The sequence below is a fragment of the Pseudorca crassidens genome, chromosome 6 (genome assembly GCF_039906515.1).
Source record: "Pseudorca crassidens isolate mPseCra1 chromosome 6, mPseCra1.hap1, whole genome shotgun sequence".
In the NCBI taxonomy this organism is placed as follows: domain Eukaryota; kingdom Metazoa; phylum Chordata; class Mammalia; order Artiodactyla; family Delphinidae; genus Pseudorca; species Pseudorca crassidens.
In genome coordinates, this window is record NC_090301.1 from 55,694,979 (window position 1) to 55,716,305 (window position 21,327).

The following is a 21,327-nucleotide window of genomic DNA, read 5'->3' on the forward strand; positions in this document are numbered from 1 at the left end:
CCGGACGCGCAGGCTCAGCGGCCATGGCTCACGGGCCCAACCGCTCCGCGGCATGTGGGATCTTCCCGGACCGGGGCACGAACCCGTGTCCCCTGCATCGGCAGGCGGACTCTCAACCACTGCGCCACCAGGGAAGCCCCAGGTTATTTACTGGTTTTTTTTATTTGCTGACTATTCTCAGGAGATAGGTCTTTTCTTTCCAACTAGATAAGATGCTCCTTGAAGTCAGGTGCTATGTCTTCACTTCTCTAGAATCTTCCTAAGTATTGTGCACTTAATAGGCACCCAGTAGAGAGCAACCAAATGAAAACATTAGTGATTCATGTCTGTATGGACCAAGCAATTTATTCCTTCCAGCTCCTCAATTATTCTTATAATCTCTATGGGAGTAAGTAACAAATGATCGGGAAACATAAAGTAACTTATTATGTTAGTGATCGTTTTATATTTTATCTTCACCAATAGGTGGCATCATCCATTTTGAAATTATATTTTATAATGTTATAGCCCAAAATTTTTAAGTATGGAGTTCATTCAATAAATGTTTATTGGGCATCTTCTATGTGGAAGCTGCCCAGCTGGCCACCACTAACAGAGTGAAAAATAAAACTACTACAGATATGCTTTAACCTACTTCCTTTTCTAGTATACCCTAAAGGACATTCCACTTTCAGATTTCATCCTTGTTCTATAAAATAACATCTAAACCTGGATAACTCAAAAACTACTCAAAAACGACAGTTTTACGTGTGTGTGTGTGTGTGTGAGTGTGTGTGTGTGTTTTCAACTCAACCTAGTATCATATTTTTAAAAGATGAGAGGGATGCTAAGTTAAATAAAACGTAAACTAGAAAAATATGGATTGAGTAGGGTGGGGTCAATCTGCAGAATTTAATCCAAGTTGGCTTTTAATTAACACTATTTACCATTTCTCAGTGAAAGGAACTTTCTTTCCTTTTGGAAGATAAGAAAAGTGCGACCCAGGCATAGCAGAACTACTTCTACAGCTTCCAAGGCTGCACAGTCCCATCTGGAGATAATAAAAGGTCCCATTCCTCTGTGTTTATTTCAAAAGGTTCATTCTCTGGAATGACCTGAGGTTGCAAACTGTAGAGCATTTGCCAGCTAAAAAGGTCTGCTGCCTGAATATTACTCAGGAAGTGTCTAGTCCTTAGGAGAGCTCCTCCAAGCTCTCCTTAGAGTAGAAAGAAGCCCCTTCTGCTCTTCCCAATAATATTACCTTCTCCACAGGCTGGGGGAAGAGAAGGAGAAAAAACAGAGAAAGGGGGAGGTGGAGCGGTGGGGAAATGAAACTGCAGTATTTGCATTAAACACCATGTAACAGCCACTAATTTATCCACCTACTGATGGGAGAAAAGGGACATTTGACCAAATATGTGCTTCTTTTTACTGAGCAACTTTAAAGGGCAATGAGTGGCATTAGGTACTTTGGGAGATGCAAAGATGGAGCATACAAGGATTTTTGCCATCCAGGAGCTCCCAATCTAGTAACCACAGTAGTGTCTTGTGTAGTAGTGGTTAGAAGTATGGGCTCTAGGCTCTATTCATTTGAACCCGGACTCCACCACTTACACATTCCTGGATAAGTTATTTAACCTTTTCATGCTTCAGTTTCCTAACTTGCAAAATGGGGATAGAGTCATTAGGAAGATAAAATAAAATAATGTATTACATTTTTAATAAAGAATGTTTATTATTATTAATACCAATAACTTTAATACACAAAGTAAATGTTCAGTGTCATAAGAGAGGTATATATAAAGACCTATGAAAACTCAGGAGCTAGAGCAGGAACTTCTTAGGATGGCAGGGCAGAGCAAAGCATTCATTGTTAGTGTTTAAAAAAAAGAGACAACAGACCCCAAATGGAGTCACTTGTGTTAAGCCATGTGACCAATCAAGACTTAATACCTAACTTAATTGAGGTTTCAACCTCCCCCAGGAATATAATCTTAACTGGTCAGTCTGGAATTTCCTGGTCAGCACTAATGAGGTAATCCACTTGTTAGACCCCTTCCATCCTCCAGAGAAAGATGAGGTAATCTGCTCTTTCCTTGTCCTGCCCCCTTCTGCTTATAAAAGCCTTCCATTTGGTACATCTCCTTTCTGTCCGCTACATGGGATGCTACCCAATTCATGAATCACTGAACAAAGCCAATAAAATCTATAAAATTTACTCAGTTGAATATTTTTTTTAACAGATTTGGTGGCAGCAGTGGGATCTGAAGTGAACTTCTGATGGCTTCAAGACAACAAGAAACACAGGCATGGTATTCCACAAACCCACTGAGTTCTCTGTCTTCCTGCCATTTCCGAAGGCCATGGGTAAGTTCCTCTTGGTTCTGAGTTTCACTCTCTTTGGATTGAGCTCCTGATTTAATTGGCTTTCCAGCCCAGGGCAGGTCAGTTTAAGCTAGCAGACAGTTCCACCCAGAACTAACCCCTAGCCCTTGGTTCAGTTTTCAGTTCCCCATTTGATTGGAAATCTTAGCCCTTTGTTCTGTGACCAGATTCCACACTGGTAACTGTTGGCAATTTAGTCTGCAGTTTCCCATTTGTTTGGAATCAGCTTGCAGTCCCCATTCTTTGGGGTCTCTTGTTTCAATTCTCTCCCCAACCCCCGTTCCACATTGGGAATGGCTGGCAGTGTGCACAGTGCCTTCTGTTGGCCAGTCTGCAGTAACATTTCTTTGGTTACTGCGTGGTATATTAAGGTTCACATGTTTGTTTTGTTTTGTATGAAAGGCTATTATTGACAAGGATCTTGGAAGCCTAAAAGCCACAAAAATTGGTGGGCATGGATTGAACACTTAAAAGCTATTAGAGTACTTGCCACCAAACTCTAACACTCCTGTGTTAGGATAAGTTGGCCATAGAATGGGTAGGTGGACACTAGGTCACCAGCCAACCTCAAGAAAATTTGCAGGCAATGAAGTACACTGTAAAACACCACACAATTCCCAACCAAGCAGCACATTCCCTTTTTAGTATTAGTTTGGCTCCAAAAGCTTAGCTAAATAAATACATAAATAAATAATTAAAAAATAATAAAATTTAAAATTAATTAATAACTCTTAAATTCTAAAATTCTAAAGAGTTAAGCACACCACCTTCCAGCACACCTGCTTATTTTATGTCTAAGTAAATTGACCTGGAAGCTGTAGATTTTTACAAAAATGGCAAAATCTTACTAAAAACAAGCTAGGATTACAGTGGCCATTATGGGGAATGTTCCAGTTAGACAAGATCTAATGAAGTGAACTTGAAAGCAAGCATTCCCAAATTAAACAGAATGAGATACATATCTTAATGGGTATGCAGAAGGCTCCAAAAGCCTTCATGATTCCAAAATAACTTCATTGAAAGATTCATTGCAAAGGCTAATAAAAAATTCAAGACACAAGAGGTACCTAAGATAAAAGACTGTAAGACTGGCATGGCTCCTACTGTTCCTCTCTATCCTCATTTACCTGAGTATTCACATTCTACTAATTCTCTGTCTGAACTGCTTTTCCATTCTGAAGAGGCTATTAAGCAGTTTAAAATAAAACCACCCAAGGTTGCAGGCAATTCTCCTCAGGTATCTTTCACTCCTTGGTCAAAGACTGAACTAAGGGCCACACTTAAAGAATTTGCTAAACCCAGAGAGGATTAAAAAACAAGCACTTCAAAAGTTTTTTGAAGAATTTAGAGTCATTATCGGGCCTATGACCCTGGTCTGTCAGATCTTTATCAGCTCGTGCACATGCTGGTAGAATCTGGTGAAGCACAAAAATGAAGGAAGCAAAATGCAAAACGCTGAGGATGATAATTTGAGATCCTCAATCTTCAGCATGGTCCCCTATGGACCATAAAATGCTCTCAAATTAGAAACTGATCTTTTAAGAGTCGTTCCTAGAGTCTTCCTTGGTCTGTTATTCAGACATGCAAACAAAAGAAAGATGAATCTGTGACAGACTTTAAAGCTCATCTGGAAGTGCTCTTCCTACAGCTTTCTGGGTTTCATACAATAGGTGAGGTCACCCAACCTGCTCTAGCTACCCTGTTTGTAGATGGATTATGTCCTGAGGTTAGTGGATTAATAAAAAGACAAAAAAATGGGATGGGAGGCTGGCTACCTGTTTGACTGAACTTGTGACCATAGCTGAACACTTTGAAAGGACTTTGGAACAAGATTGTAAACAAAAATCCACCAAAGCTATTGACTTTAAAGTTATAACGGCTCCAAGGCCAGCTTGGATGCTTGGGTCCACTACATCACAGTCTCCTAGGAGGGGGTCTATCGTTAAATGCTGACTCAGGGGTTGATGTCTCAGTTGTATAGTCACTTGGAACTCTGGAAAAGATAATGTCCTCAAACAGCCTATGAATAATTTTCAACAGACTTGTAGGTATGAGCGCCCTCATATCGACCCTCAAAGGAGGGCCCCTGTATGGGCCCCTCCCAGAGTTGATGAGACTCTGAGGGATTTTCTGGTAAACTGTTACGTTATTCCCTTAAATAGCCAAGGGAAACTAGAATTAAAATCAGTGGAAAACCTTGCCAAATTCTGGTAAATACTGGAGCTACACTCTCTACTTTAAACCCCACTCAGAGCCTGCAGATGTGGTCCTGGAAAAACTGGCAGAAGCCAAGCCTGCTAAGGGTGAGAATACTTACCAGAGCGTGCTCTCCCAGATCTTTGTCTACAGCACCCAATAGAGAGAGAAAAATAAAATATCTTTTGCACCTTCTTTGGGGACAACAAAGGAGTTGTTTAGCACTTCCAGAAATATCTACTGTTTGTCCTGGCTGAAAATGGACAAGATATTTAGAAGGATTTTTAAGCAGCTTTGTGGTCAGAAATTGGCCAGTCTAAAAGCTGATATTCAGACCCTGATAGGAATTTTTTTAGGCCTCCTCCACTAAGCTAAAATAAAACTATGTACACAAAGAAAAAGAAAAACCTTCTAAAGATGGGTGGAACAACCTATGATGTCATTTAACTTGCAACCCAATTCCTTGAAGAATTAAAAACAACTGTTCTTTTCTTATGAACCTTTACAAAACCAGAAATGCTCCAAGAACCCTTATCTAAGTCATCTCTTTAAAATATAAACTTCAGGGAGGTAATTCTCATTAGAACAAAAAAAGTGGAAGGGGAGGTCATTTTAAACTTAAGCAAATGAAAAATCTCTTATATTCTTCTCCACAAATATTAGTAAAAAGCTCTAGCCATCTGAGCAGGTAACCTTAACTTATTTCATCTACCAGAAAACATTGATCCAACTTCTTTTATAACTAGTAAGTTTTGTATTATTATACCTGATCCATGACAGTAATTTTAAAACAGAAGCTATAATATCTCTGTTTTCATCTGTCTATATGTTTGCTTGTGTGTGTGTGTGTGTGTGTGTGTGTGTGTGTGTGTGTAATAGATGTGTAGTATTTTCTACCTTTGGATGGTAGTACCAAAATTAATTTGTAAAAGAACTCTACTTGTTTTTTCAAGTTCACATGATTTGAAATAATTTTTGGTAAATAAAAGCTAGTTTAAGGTTGTTGGATTAATTAAAAGAGGTATGTCTTCAGAATTATCAGCATTAAAATAATGGAGGCATACTTATTCTACTTAGGTTTCTTGGTCAAACAAGTTCATGTAATCTTTGTTACACAATTTGTCAGCAAGAAAAATAGCTTGGGATGACAGCTGACTTTGTCTAATGTCTCATGAAATTTCTGCAGGTAGTCTAAACATAATTATCCCGAGTAAGTGAATTTAATAGATATAAACAGGATAGAAGTTTTTAGGTGAACTTTTAAAATAGTTTCCCCAAATCTTTTTGGTAAACTGAAACCTTAAAGTTTTGCTAAGTTAAATTAAATGATGGATAGTTATTATATATCTAGATCATTTCCAAGTGAGATAAAATGCTAAAACATTAGTTGCTGAGCACAGGCTTTTCTACATTTGCTTCCTTTCCCAGCGGACTAAAGATACTTGGATTTATTAGTAAACATGTTTCATGCCACACTGAAAACTTTACTATGAGAAAGCATATGTTTCTAGAAATTATAAAAAGTATTTATAAATTTGTCATTAGAATGCTAATATAACAGACAGTTCACAATTGTTTACACATATATATACATATATTTATATATGTTTACATATATATATAATTAAAGCTACTAGAAATAATAAGGGAAACATCTCCATCTGCAAGGAAAGTAGGATGTATGTTTTCAGTAAAAGAAGGTATAAGGAATAGAGATGCATTTTTGTTGAGGAAAAAGAAAGTAATTTTGTCCTAAAGTGAGACTGGTTATTTCAGAACGAGAAAGAGGAAAAACAAGACAAACTTGTAAAGGTTTGTGGAAAAGGAATCTTGGCGATAGAATTTTACATGTAGTCAAGCTGGCTAAGATTAAAATGAATTTATTTAAGTGAATGAGTTTTAATATCAAAAGTAAGCTGGTACAATATTAAAATTTGGTTTTCTCACTGTTGAAAGGACAGGATTTTTTTGGATTTTGGTCTGCTCTTAATATGACGTTGTAAACAAAGGGTTTTTTTACCTTTTAAGTGATCTGTCTAGAGAGCAAAGATTCTGTGTCTTATCAAAATAATTTCCTGTGTTTGTTGTTTTTACCAGGTCTTTGATTACTTGAGTAAACCTAGTCTTCTTGCTATTAAAAGAGCTAAGTTTTGCTCAGAACTATGTAACCTTCTGTATTTGCATTCAAAGTCTTTGTCACTATGGTTAAATGGCTAAGTATTGTTTCACAGTGACCTATGATCCTATATGACCAATTGTTTTAAAATCTTTTGATATTTGTTTACAGACTTCCCAAAATCAAATTCTAAATAAATTCTTTTTGATTTATAACTAACTTTAGGATTTCCCAGAGGGTCCCTGGAAAATCACAAAAGATTTGTTCTTTCTCCTTATAGAAAGGGAGAGGTTAAACTAATTAGGCTTATTTGATATGTTAAATTACATGAGAAGCGTTGTCAAATAAGAAGTAATATTAAGCCTTCTTTATGTTGTATTTGTATAGGTATATGTTATAAGTGTTCCAGAAATTGAGAGAAATTCTTGGAAATCTGATATGTTCTGGTCTAATGTAACCAGTCACAATTATTATCTTAAAATGTGTATGTCACAGAAATAACCAAATTTCCTTGTCAATTAAGTTGTAAAAAACTCTCATCAGATCTTTTTTTTTCTTTTCTTCTTTTTTCTTTTTTAGATCTTTAACCATGTCCATTTTTTATGTCTTTTATCATTTACAGAGTAATTGTTTTACTCTGATGCTTTTGCAAAAGTGTTCTTGCAAAAGTGCTTCACCTTTAAGGAGATTCATGGAAAGGACTTTGAAGTACAGGTTTCTAGTAACTATAAGATCATAAAACTGAACTGGGTAAGAACTTCCAGAACTAATGGAAAAACTGGATTCAAGCAAAATAAGTGTTAATTACATGGGACTGAACGAACTGAGGAGGATGACTATAATTTTTTATGACTTTTTGTTTGAAACATTGCTGGTTCCTTAATGGTTTTTTTCCCCAGATTTAAGGAAACCTTTTCTCTTAATTTATACATGACATGTAGCAATTTGGTAAAGTATACCTTTGTAAACACAGATGAAACATTTACTTTTTCTCCCTACCTCATCCCTCTATAATTAGAAAATTCTTGAGTATTCTTCCACAGCAATAGAGTTAGCTATTTGCGTAAGTTCAGTATGAATCAGTTCTCCTTGTAACAGGACACAATTGGAAACATGGGCTATATTACCAAGGCTTTGACTGGAATGTCATATTTGAGAGAGATATACATGGACTCAGATATGACCAAAGTTTATATGGTCAGTCACTGTAAGTTTAATGCAGACAAATTGGTTTAACTTTATCTTTTTTTTAATGGGGGAAACTGTAGAGAGAAAAATTATGTTTGCACCTTTGTAGCTATTATATTCTAGTTCTGTTAATTGTCTTTAAGGTTTTGCTATATACCTATAAACTGGTCTGGATTCCAAAGTCTTATAGTTTCCTCAAATATCTTGCTACATTTCCAATTTTCTCCCCCTTTTCTGATTTGGAATCACTAAGAACATAGAATGCCCTTGAACTATATCAGATCCTCCTAACTACCTAGATGGCAGCAAAACTTCAGGGACTAGGAAGAGAGGTAGCCGACTTAGAGGTAGACTGCTTCCTCTCAAGGCGCTGGATCAAGACTTCGTGAAACCCTTTCTTCTCCTTCTTCTCTTTACTCTGGCATTGACCTAGAAAGATAACACTATTGTCCACATCTCCCCAGCCATTGCTAAGGAGGGTATCTAGAGTCTGGAAAAACTTTTTATTTCAGGCTAGGAGATTTACTTCCTGAATGCACTGAAAGCCTAACTGACCCCTGGCTTGAATGGGCAAATTCAACAATTTCTGCAAATGAAGCCATTAACAGTGCCACTTCAGTGGAAGCGGTTTGTGCCCCAACAAGATTTATCTTTGTATGTGGTGGTTATCATTCCCCTTTGGCCTATGGATGCCTAAATGGCTAGTGTATAACTGGGAACACACCTCTTAAGTTATCTAACCATGTCCCTAAATAGTCCACAATCAAACTGAGAAACCTCACTGGCCAACACCCCTGAATTTTGCATCATCGGGTTAGAAAGGACCTACCAGGCATTTTTCATGATTCAGAATTCTCTTCCTTTGGCAGGTCCCCACTTCCCTGGTTAGGAGTAAATGGAAATGAGGCTATGATCAGGAACGTCTCCTTAACTCTTGAAAGTATTGTGGAATCTACTGCTAAGAAAATAGCTGCCCAACAACAGTCCTTGGACTTTCTGGCCAAAGTTGGTTCTTGATAATAAGATAGCCCTTGATTATCTTTTAGCTGCACAAGGAGATACCTGTTCTGTAGCTAATACCACCTGCTGCACCTGAATTAACACTTCTGCAGAACTTGAAACTCAGTTACATACGATCACTAATCAAGCCACTGGCTTAAAAGGGTGACTCCTTCGTCTAGTTCTTTCTTTGACTTATTTGATTTTCATTGGTTCGAGTCTTGGGGACCGTGGCTCTGAGGTACACTCCAGACATTGGGAATTATCCTACTAATGATAGTCATGGTAGTCTCCCTGGCATGTTGTATTCTCTCAAAAGCCTTAAATGCATGTTTGCAGCCATTAACCACTAAGCAAATGACCTCCCTAAGACTGGAATGCCAGAAAATGAATGAAGACAATGACCAACTAAAAAATTGTGAGCCTGAAGTCATGACCTGTGAATACCACACAGAGGATCACTAAAAGCTGTGAGAACTACAGAGCAGTAGCCGAGAATAGCACTAACACCTTAAATTTTTCTTGTCATACCTCTCAGTTAAGCTGCCCAAAGGATGGGAATTGTTAAAAAAGAGACAACAGGCCCCAAATGGAGTCACCTGTGCTAAGCCCATGTCAAAAAACCAAGACTTAGTACCTAACCTAATTGCAGTTACAACCTCCCCCAGGAATGTGATCTTAACCAGTCAGTCTGGAATTTCCTGGTCAGCACTAGTGAGGTAATCCACCTGATAGACCCCTTCCATCCGCCAAAGAAATATGAGGTAGTTTGCTCTTTCCTTGTCCTGCCCACTTCTGCCTATAAAAGTCTTCCATTTTGTACAGCTCCTTGGAGCTCCTTTCTATCTGCTAGATGGGACACTGCCCAACTCATGAATCATTGAATAAAGACAATAAGATCTTTGGAATTTACTCAGTTGAATTTTGTTTTTTAATAATGGCTTTATGAAGGTGGTATTGTAACTGAGCTTTGAAGAATAAGTAGGATTTGGAAATGCAGAGATGGGGGAATGGAGAGTGCCCCAGGAAGATGAACTATGAACAAAGGTGATGGGAAAGGAGGTCAGAAGGTGTGGAGTGTTTGTTTGTAACAGAAATAGTAGTTCAGTTTAGCTGGTATGAAGGACATGTGAAGAGAAAATGATGGTGAAAATTTAGCTGTAACAATAGGTTGGACTTATGTACAGGGCATACACAGGCATACTTGAAGATATTGCATACTTGGTTTCAGAACACCACAGTAAAGCGAATATCGAAATAAAGCAAATCACATGTATATTTGGTTTCCCAGTGCATATAAAAGTTATGTATATGCTATGCTGTAGTCTGTTAAGTGTGCAATAGCATTATTTCTAAAAAAGGGAAAAAACAACAATGTACATACCTTAATTAAAAAATAATGCTGTTGGAAAAATGGCTCTGATAGACTTCCTTGATGCAGGATTGCCACAAACCTTCAATTTGTAAAAAAAAAAAAAAGGCAATATCTGCAAAGCGTGATAAAGCAAAGAGCAATAAAACAAGGTATAACTGTATCAGGCAATGGAGTTCAGCCTTTATAATTTGGGCAATAGGGAGCCATTGAAGGTTTTTGAGCAGGAAAGTGGTGTGCTCACGACCATGCTTTCTGAACTCAGCAACCAGGTGTGACATGTATTAGAAGAGAGATGAATGTGATTGTAACAGCTGCCGTTTCCTGAGTGCTAATGTATTAGTCCACTTGTATGGTGAGAGTAACAAGGTAAAGGTGGTGGTGAGAACTGAGAAAGAACAGATATGAGATATTGGGGTAGTTAGAGTTTACTGAATTTGATGGGTGTTGCATATGGAAGGCAAGGAGGGGCTCTCTGGCTTGGGTGAGTAGGCAGATAAAAGTAAGGGCCTAGCAAGTTTGGGGGGAGAATCTCAGTGTGTTCATTTGTTGACGCAGGGAATTTAATGTAGTGAGACAATCGGGCAGTGATGTCCAGGAGGCAGCTAGAAATGTAGGCCTTGGGAGAAAAGCTCAGGACTGGAAAGATTTTCAGATGACCTGCAAAGTTATACCAGTAGATGGAGAAACAGAAGACTGGATTAAATTACCAAGGGAGAGTAGAAAGAGTGGCAAAAGATGACCAAGGGTGAGTCCTTGGGGTACACTCATATTGGGGAAAGGGTGACAATGACTCTGCATCATAACCAATTCATCAGATTTCACTATCACCTGATAGCCTGTGGACAGGAGCAGAGAAATTAGATAGTGTGTCCTATCCAGAGTAGGGATCAGCAGTATTGGCTGCCTAGGGAGGGCAGGGGTGATGGAACCAGGGGTGCTGGTCAAAGCCTTGCTAGAATGTCTCCCTATGGATCTCAGGCTTAGAAAGGGCTGTCCAGTCTTGGTTTTATAGGGGTTCCATAACAAAGTACCACAAACTGGGTGGTTTAAAACAAAAGAAATTTATACTTCTCCAGTTCTGGAGGTTAGAAGTCCAAAATCAGGGTGTTTGCAAGGTTGGTTCCTTCTGAGGACTGTGTAGAAGAATCTGTTTCATGCCTCTTTCCAAGCTTCTGGTGATGACTGGCATTCCTAGGTGTTCCCTGGCTTGTAGATACATCTCTCCAGTCTCTGTCTCCATTGTCACATAGCATTCTCCATGTATCTCTGTGCCTTCACATGGCCTTCTTCTTATAAGGACACCAGTCATGTTGGATTGATGACCTTATCTTAACTGATTACATCTGCAATGACCCTATTTATGGATAAGGACACATTCTGAGGTACTAAGGGTTAGGACTTCCACATTCCTTTTGGGGAGGATACAATTCAACCAATAAAAGTCCTGATAGCAAGAAAGAAAGTAGTGTAGGTAGGGGGAGGAGGAGAGAAATGGGGGCTGGTCAGTGTGGTAGAGATGCAGGTGGAATTTTTGAACACTAGAGAACAGTGGAAGTGCTTTTCGCCGCAAATGAGTCTGAGTTTGAGGTGACTGTATTGGTTTATACACATTTAATTACACCTCTAGGTTTAGAATATTTTTTTCCATCAGGAATTGACTTGGATATGTGAGTTGGGTGCTTTCCTAAAGCTCCAGCATAGATGGACCCAGCCCTCTGCAGAGACTTGGGGTGATAATCTGTTTGCAAGTGGGAGGCTAGGGGATTTGCCCTAAGCCATGTTTTATGGCAAGCCCATCATATTTATATGGTTTGTTGTTATTTGGGGTGACCTGGGAGCTGTTGGAAGTAAGAGGGGCCAGACTCCCAACCAACCTTTGGACGTTCACTGATCTCTAGTTTATCCTTTCATCCTGCTGACCTTTCCAGATGTATTGTAACTGTAGTAACCCTAATGTGTTAGTTGAACATGGAACCAAGACGACATGATTTCCATGCTCTCAGACTCACTTTCTGGCTCATGCTCATCAGCAGAGAGGGCAGTGTGTGAGTTAACTTTTCTAGTATGGTAGTTCAAGCATTTGGGGGCAGCCTTTAGCAGCAGTGGTCTTACATAATGATGACACAGGCTTTTGCTGCCCTTGGAACAGTGAATAAGAAACTGCACACAACATAACACGACCTGTGTTACAACACAGATTTTGCAACTCACACAAACAGCAAGGTACACATTAAGTACAGTAGAATGGTTGCTTGTAGGCCAAAGGAGGAGGGTGGGGGGGACCCAAATAAAGTGAGATGACTGATTGATAAAACAAGAGGGGGGCATTGCAGAGACTGATAAGGAGAGGGTACTACAGACTAAGGAGTGTGACTAATACACCTCCTGCGTCAGAAGTTTTAAAAAACAAACAAAAAACAGCCAGAATATCTGGGTCAGAACTGCAAATCCACTGTTCACTAGCTTTTTGGAAGTTAGCTAATCTTTCTACAGCTCATCATCTGTATAATGAGATAGTATTAGTACCTACCTCATGAGATTGTTGTGACAATGAAATGAATCTGAACGTATAAAGTGCTTAGAAGAGCACCTGGCACCTAGTGAACACTCAACCGGAGGGTTGAGTGAATTAAGTAAAATAATCCATATAAAATGCTTAGCACAGCACCTGGCCCATAGTGTTCAATCCACGTTAGTTAACTGCTGTTGTCATAGGCATCATCGTTATCACCACCATCATTTCTTTACATGGCCAACACCATGCCTTAAATGAGAGAGAGAGAGAGAGAGCTGGAGACTGTTTTGCACCATTGAAAGACAATGCTTTCTACTATGCTAATTGCTAATTCCACCTTCATCATTCCTTTTGTGTAATCTTGGGCAAGTCGCTTCACTTCTTGCAGTATTGGTTTCCCCAAGTAAGCCTCCTACACCTGTCGTCAGCATTAAATCTCACTCTTGGCACATCACTCCCTTGGAAGCTGTAGTGCTGGAACCCCGCACTTAGTTGTATTAGTTGCTGTGACAGGACCCAAAGCAAAGGCAGGGGCCTGATCCTCAGGGAAGTCACAATGGTCCTTGTGAAATTGCCTGACCCCTTAGGCATGTCACGCCCTCTAACACAAGCCCTATCAGTGTAGCCTACTTGAACCCCAGATATGGGGTCATTGGGAACTATTGGTGCCTCATGGAAGCAGAGGCCCACCCAAGATGGGATAATCTGGGTTACCCACCGTTGTCTCATGGATTCTACTCATCTTGTTCTGACCTTTTCTGTTTGGAGTCGGAGTTACCAAGGACTTGCTTTGTCAGTTGTTGTACTGTTTCACAGCTCTTCTCTCATTTAGTCCTCATAACAGCCCTGTGAGGAAAGAACTGTTACTCTCATCACTTTGTGAATGAGGAAACTGAGGCACAGGGATGCAGAGTCATTTGCCCCAGGTTATACAACTAGTAAGTGGCTGAACCAGTGGCTGAACGCTTGCAGCCTGGCAGCAGAACCTTTGCTACTATACCACCCCTTGGAAGTTCCCAGGGAGTTTGGCAGTTTGGATCCAAAAGGAAATTGGACGTAATCTTGATGCGACAATTTCACCTTAATGAATTTACCTGATAGGTCTGTTTGACTGGCTGTTTGAATGCTTATAATGGCAAAAACAAACAAACAGGAAAACAGCTAAACATCCATTTATAGAAGACTGTTTAAGTAATTTACGCTACATAGTTGCAGTGGGATGATGCAGACTCATGAAAAAGAATAATGTAGATTTATATGCATTAATATGAAACTATCCCCAAGATGTAGTCCTAAGTGAAAAAAAAAAGCTTGCACAAGTATGTACATTAAAAAAAGATTGCAGAGACTTCCCTGGTGGTCCAGTGGTTAAGAATCTGCCTTCCAATGCAGGGGATGTGGGTTCAATCCCTGGTCGGAACTAAGATCCCACATGCTGTGGGGCAACTAAGCCCGTGCACTCTAGAGCCCTGCGCCACAACTAGAGAGCCACCGTGCTGCAACCAAGATCCCACATGGTGCAACGAAGACCCAATGCAGCCAAATAAATATTTTTAAAAATTGCAGGGCTTCCCTGGTGGCGCAGTGGTTGAGAGTCCGCCTGCCGATGCAGGGGACACGGGTTCGTGCCCCGGTCCAGGAGGATCCCACATACCGCGTAGCGGCTGGGTCCGTGAGCCATGGCCGCTGAGCCTGCGCGTCCGGAGCCTGTGCTCCGCAACGGGAGAGGCCACAACAGTGAGAGGCCCGCGTACCACACACACACAAAAAAAAGAATTGCAAAAGGAATGTATATAACACGCTATCATTAATACTTTTTTTAATAATTTTATTTATTTATTTTTGTCTGCGTTGGGTCTTCGTTGCGGCACGTGGGCTTTCTCTAGTTGTGGCGAGTGGGGGCTACTCTTCGTTGCAGTGCACGGGCTTCTCATTGCAGTGGCTTCTCTTGTTGCGAAGCATGGGCTCTAGGCGCATGGGCTTCAGTAGTTGTGGCATGTGGGCTTCAGTAGTTGTGGCTCACTGGCTCTAGAGCGCAGGTGCAGTAGTTGTGGCGCACGGACTTAGTTGCTCCGCGGCATGTGGGATCTTTCCAGCCCAGGGCTCGAACCTGTGTACCCTGTATTGGCAGGCAGATTCTTAACCATTGTGCCACCAGGGAGGCCCTCTATCATTAATACTTTTAAAAAAGAGGTGGACACACACACATACTTACTTGTAGTTTTAGCTAAAAAAAATATGCCCCTAGGGCTTCCCTGGTGGCGCAGTGGTTGAGAGTCCGCCTGCTGATGCAGGGAACACGGGTTCGTGCCCCGGTCTGGGAAGATCCCACATGCCGCGGAGCGGCTGGGTCCGTGAGCCACGGCCGCTGAGCCTGGCGTCCGGAGGCATATGTAAGAAACTGGAACTAGTGCTTATCTCTGTGGGCAGAATTGGAGGATTAGAGATCTTCTGGGGGAGGCAAAATTACTTCTCATCCTTTTGTACGATTATGTATTTTAAATCATAAATGTTTATTTCCTTTTCAAAAATTATTTTAAAAGAGAACGGGCAAGAAAAGAAGAAAGACTCGTGGGAGGTATGGAGGTTTCAGCCCCTTCTCCGATGTTCCTGTTCACTCCTGGGTTTCTGGGGAAAAATGGTTTAGCATTGCATGCTAGCATCGTTTGAGTGCTTACTTTGTGGCCACTTTTGCACTAAGGGCTTGGTATGCCTTATCTCACTTAAACCTCACAACTATCTACAAGGCCATTTTATTTCACCTCTTTCTTATAGAGATTGCTCGCAAGCAGACCTGAGTTGGGAGTGCAACCTGAGCGGATTCTCCAGAGGTAATAAACATCTAGAATAGGCCTCCCTGCCACTAGCCCATGCCCATTCCATTCAGTTGTTAAGGATGCTGAAGGTCTCTTAGAACAGTGGTTCTCAAAATGTGGTCTCCAAATGGCAGCATAATTATCATCTGGGAACTTGTTAGAAATGCAAATTCTCAGGCTACACCCCAGGCCTACTGAATCACAAATTCTGTGGGCGTGACCCAGTGGATATGGTTTAACAAGCCCTCCAGCTGATTCTGATATATGTTTCATATTTAGAACCACAGTCCTAGGCCAATGGACTCACCTGGGAAACATTAAAAATACCAATGCCTGGGTCTTACCTCACCCCAGAGATTCTGATCTAATTGGTTTGGGATGTAGCCTGGGCATGAGTTTTTCAGTGCTCCCCAGGTGATTGAAACCACTGTGACCTAGACCTTTGGAAGCAGTCCCCTGCATCTGGGAATGGCTAATGGCACAGTTAGAGCATAAAATCAAGCTGCGGAGACTAATAAATATGTAGGAGCATCACAACTTCCCAATTTTAAGTCCTGCCCCCTTCCCCAAACCCTGCACCTAACGCAGGAGGCAGAGCCATGGGTGGGCAATGCTCTTTGGCTGAGCAGGTATGAACTTATTACTTTGAGCCCTTTAGTAGTGTTACTTACTTTTTTTTTTTTTTTGCGGTACGCGGGCCTCTCACTGTTGTGGCCTCTCCCGTTGCGGAGCACAGTCTCCGGACGTGCAGGCTCAGCGGCCATGGCTCACAGGCCCAGCCGCTCCGCGGCATGTGGGATCTTCCTGGACCGGGGCACAAACCCATGTCCCCTGCATCGGCAGGTGGACTCTCAACCACTGCGCCACCAGGGAAGCCCTGAATTTTATGTTCTTTATAATATGGAAGGAGAGATATAGACTTGCCACTTCTTCATGCCTTGAGACATCTCATAATATATGTTATACGTGATATGTGTATATATATAATAATCATTATATTATTATCCTATTATTCTAGTACTATGCCAGTCAGGAGAGGCTAGATAGGCTGCATTAACACATAACCCCCAAATATTATTGACTTAACATGATAAAAGTTTACATCTTACACCACAATTCAGTGTACGTAGGGGGCTCTCCTGGGTGACTCCTTCAAGTGGTGACTTTGGGATTCAGGCTCCTTTCATCTTAAAATGCCATCAGCTTGGGAATTCCCTGGTGGTCCCGTGGTTGAGACTCCGTGCTCCCAATGCAGGGAGAATGGGTTTGATCCCTTGTTGGAGAACTAAGATCCCGCATGCTTCATGGTGCGGCCTAAAAAACAAACAAAACGAACAAACAAAAAATGCTTCAACATTTGGCCTCAACAGTTGCCACCAAGGGAGAAAGGAGTACGTTAAAGTCTGTGGCTATGTCCACTACTTCTGCCACATCCTGTTAGACCTGCGCGGTCTCCTAGGAGTTTCGACTCGCCCAGGAAACAACAAGAGTCGGAAGTCGATGCAAAACGCAAGAGGTTTATTGAAGGCCGGTGCACCGGGGTTCCTTGGTCCTCACGCAGGAGGTCGAAGAAGGAACCCTTTTGGGCGCGAATATGTCAGTTTTATAGGTTCCCACTTCCCCGTATGTAAATTATAGATTTGGTTGTGTTCTCCTGCTGATTGGTCCCGGCTTAGGCTCGGACCAGAGAGGGAACTTGTCCCCAGCTGCCTGATTGGTCTTTGACAGACACCTTTTTTACATTTTGTTATCTCCCTCCTTCTCGGAAGGGGGCCGGACATCCTGGAAATTCACCCATTGTCTAAGAAGCCCCTATTGTCTGGAGAGTTCTTAATCATTAGCTGGAACAATGTCCCTCGAGTCCCACATTCCCCCCTTTTTCTTGTGACTATTGATTCCAATCATGGAATCTCAACCTTCTGTTCGTAAACTTTGGTACTGTTGTCTTAACAATCCCACTGGCAGAACCCAATCACAGGGTCCCATCCTAACTGCAAGGAAGCCAGGAAATGTCTTTTGTGTGCCAGGAAGAGAAAACGAAATTGATGGGTGTCTCGCCAATCTTTCCTGCAAGTTTCTCCAAGGTGAGTTATTATGTAGTATTTTTCTTCTAATTATGCTTTGCATTTGATACCATTTAGGCTGCCTCCTTGCTTTGCACTGTATTCTGTGACATCCACGTGCAACATCCCATTCCTCACAACAGCGCTGTAAGTTGTCAGGACGGATTTAATAGGGGAAATGATTGAGGACCTCGAGACCCAGAGTAGTCACATGACTTGTCCAAAGTCACACAGTACTGTGACAGAGCTCTCTCTTAGATTGGCAGTCTCTCCACTACACCACCCTGTCTACCCCAGAAGTTCAGACTAGATTAGGCACAGATCCAAGTGTGCAAGAAATATATTTTTATTCTACTATAAATCAACCTAATTTATCTTTTAAGCCCCTGCTCTCTCTTGGAAGGTGTCAGCAATGAGTCCCGTCATTTTATATCTCTCTGCCTTCGAGGGCGTGTCTGGGTTTGGGGTGGGACATGGCGGGGGTGCAGGGGTTAGTGCCAAGGTACTGGGGGATCCATGTGCTCCTTAAGTCAGCTCTTTGAGAAGGCACCAACCCAGATGACTACAGTTCCTTCTAGTCTCCCCACTGATAGTGATGCATGTGTGCCTCCTTCCTGCCCACACGGCCCATGTGTGTCCAGCAGCTCCCTGCTACTTTGGGGCCACTCCAGGGTCCGGGAAGCTTCGTAGGCCCACACCCCACAGCCATTCTTCTCTCCAGGCTTGTGCCTTTCCGAGGAAGGAGGGGAGGGGAGGAGGGAAGGACGCACTCAGGCCTTTGCTCTCTCATTTTTCATCCATCTCTCCTCCCACCCCAGTGAGAGGAAGTGTTTCCTCATCTTCCAGGGAAAACCCACTCTCCCCAAACCTTTTTCCTCCGAATAACTTTGGCTATACACCAAATCCTCTCCAGTCCTCTGAGGGCATTTATAACACAAAACGCAACTCAGAGAAGTTTCTCGTCCTTGTTTTGCTTTTTATCCTGTCACATCATTCCCCTACCTTGAGGCAATGAAACAAGGGCCTGCTGTCCAAGGCATGGAGGTGGGGACAGGGAATACCAAGAAACAAACCATTTCTCAATCACATGTGTATCACATGTAACTTCAGCAGGTCCTGGTGGAGTGAAGTCTCTGTGTCATTTTCCTGCAACTAACAGTGAGGGGAAGAGGCATTGATGGAAGTTATTATATTTGGGAACTAGCAGGTTAGACCCCTTTCTGCCTGATTGGTCTTTAAATGTACACTTCCCCCTCCTCCACCTTGTCCCCTATGGCTCCACCCGCAAAGGATTGATCTGACAATCTGGGTGATCAAGTTTTCACTTAAGAACTGAGGACCTGGTCTTCTCAGAGGAAAACCCACAGCTGGGAAAGCCTGTCTATAGATGATTCCCTAGTCTTCTAAATGTGGAAAAGGGGATTTGTTTCTCTGTGTGTTTAAATGTTTATCACTTCCCCTACCTCAGTTATGAGCATGCACCGTAGAGGTAATCTGTTCCCAGGAGGACATGTCATTGTACATGTCATCCATAGTGATGATGGGAAAAGGAAGCATTAAGACGACTTAAGTGGAAAGATCACTTGTAAGAGCTGCAGAAGTCAGACCAACTGACAGGCAAAGAAATGCTGCCTTAAAGCAGAGCATCATGTAAAAAAAAAAATCTGACTTGTACCAAATCCTATTTGCAAAGTGGATTTTAGAATCATTTCAAAACACACTAGGCTTTCAAAAGATGTTTGTTTTAGAGTGCAACTGGCCTCTGGTCAAAAACTGAAGTTTCGGTAATGCACAGTAACAATTGTTGTATAATTACTGGCCACAAAATACCAGGTGCCCAACTAAGCCTTTTCTACCCATTTAAGAGAGCCACGCCAAGCAAAAATGCCCTGCTTAGCCATACCCAGAAGTTCCAAAGCTCAACCTTTGTCACCAGGAAGGACAAAGGAATTAATTCACAGAGCAAAGCCATTATAAGGCACAACCAGGTGTTCTGTTGTAAACACCTTTTGTTAATACATGTTGAGAGTTGAACTTTCTCACATTTAAAGGAGGCCTGCTTGAGAGAGAATTTAAACCAAGCCAGGCCCAAGGTGGTTTTCTTTTTTAGATGTGTGACATCATAACTATGGGGTCTACAGAGTAGGGAAGCGCTGGCTTTGGAATCCAAAGTCTCCCCCAGCTATCCTTTGACCTAAGGATTGTAGTGTTCCCTGTTCTTGTGTGAACAGATTGCTTTAGCATCAAGGGAATGAACTCGAAGAGAACAGACAAAACGCAGGAATGTTACAGGGAAGAAACATATTAAGAGACCTAAAGATGCACTTCCTCATTATGTGTAAAGGAAGCTATTTCCTAGATTCCTGGAGCTATAAAAAGCCAAGTGAATTTGCTTAAGTTAATAAATGTTATTGAATTATGATGATAATACCACAGCAAAATGTTTTGTTTCCTCTCTTTATTGCTTCCTGTTAGTTACCGAGAGAAGAAATCCAGTGTAACTTTTTTGCACTCTGATAATGATAAGGCTCTCTCCTTTGTTTTGCATGTACTTCCCAATGTGTGTGTTTGTGTGCCTATATAATTAAATTGATAAGATGGATGCGTGTGTGTGGTAGCTAGAAACACAGATGTAAGGCTAAAGGTGGGGCCCAGTTTTGTTACAGCAAAACCCCATCATAAAAGCCCTTTGCCAGGTATTGGAACTGATTGTTCTGGACTGAGAGGAAAGGCAAAATCTTCAGTTCTCAGAATGACCTGAAAAATCTGTGGTATGAACCTTATTCTTCTTTCCTAACCCTGGGATTAGAATGAAGGTCCACATTCAGCTAAGATGACTAATCTGCTTTGGTTTGTCAGTGTCACATGTCTCAGAAACAGTCTGGGTCCCCCGGGGTTCAGCTGATGGACCCCGCGTTCTTCTTCACCAATAGCGGCAGAGGCCGAGGCGGCGGCAGCGGTAGAGTGGACATCACTGAGCAGGGGGTGTGAGCCAGGGGCTATCTGAGCACCTCCCTGTCTTCTCTCTGCGTCCCCTCCAGGTTGGTGCCGATCTGCATTTCACACATGAGGAAACCAAGGAAAAGAGATAAGTTATTAACCTGAGCCATGTGGAATTCCTGTTTTTGCAGGTCAGAAAAGTCTAATATCAGCAAGTTCGTATGATTCAACCTAATATTTGCCCAGTTAGTAGGTTGTGATTCCAGAGTTTGAACTCTTACCTACCCCCAAAATGGTAGCTGCATATCTGTATTTCAGATGGCAGGCTAGGGCTCTGAGCAAATGCATTCAAAAATAAATAAACAGGGCTTCCCTGGTGGCGCAGTGGTTGAGAGTCTGCCTTCCGATGCAGGGGACACAGGTTCGTGCCCCGGTCCGGGAAGATCCCACGTGCCGCGGAGCGGCTGGGCCCGTGAGCCATGGCCGCTGAGCCTGCGCGTCCGGAGCCTGTGTTCCGCAACGGGAGAGGCCACAACAGTGAGAGGCCCAAGTACCGCAAAAAATAAATAAATAAATAAACAGTGCTATCAGTAGATGACTTCCTTTCTTCTCCAGTCTGAGGTTTCAACTACTGGCTTTATTCACGTCATAGTGTGAAAGTTGGCTGGAGCCAGACAAGACTGCCCTGCCTGTGGCCATTGTTTTTGCTGTGAAGCTGAAACCAGCCCATCAAACCAGCTCTGTCAGGCTGGCTG

At 41.9% G+C, this 21,327-nt stretch overlaps 1 protein-coding gene and 1 pseudogene across 1 annotated transcript in view; both read left to right on the top strand.

Annotated features, from left to right (window-relative positions):
• Positions 1–2,321: 2,321 nt before the first annotated feature.
• The window catches only part of NFE2L2 (NFE2 like bZIP transcription factor 2), a 72,691-nt gene continuing 53,685 nt past the window's right edge, over positions 2,322–21,327 (top strand). Inside the window, exon 1 of the mRNA XM_067741451.1 lies at positions 2,322–2,346. The gene's annotated coding sequence lies outside the window, so the exon portion shown is untranslated. The remainder of the gene's footprint in view (positions 2,347–21,327) is intronic.
• Positions 10,406–21,027, top strand: LOC137226807 (putative uncharacterized protein FLJ44553; annotated as a pseudogene).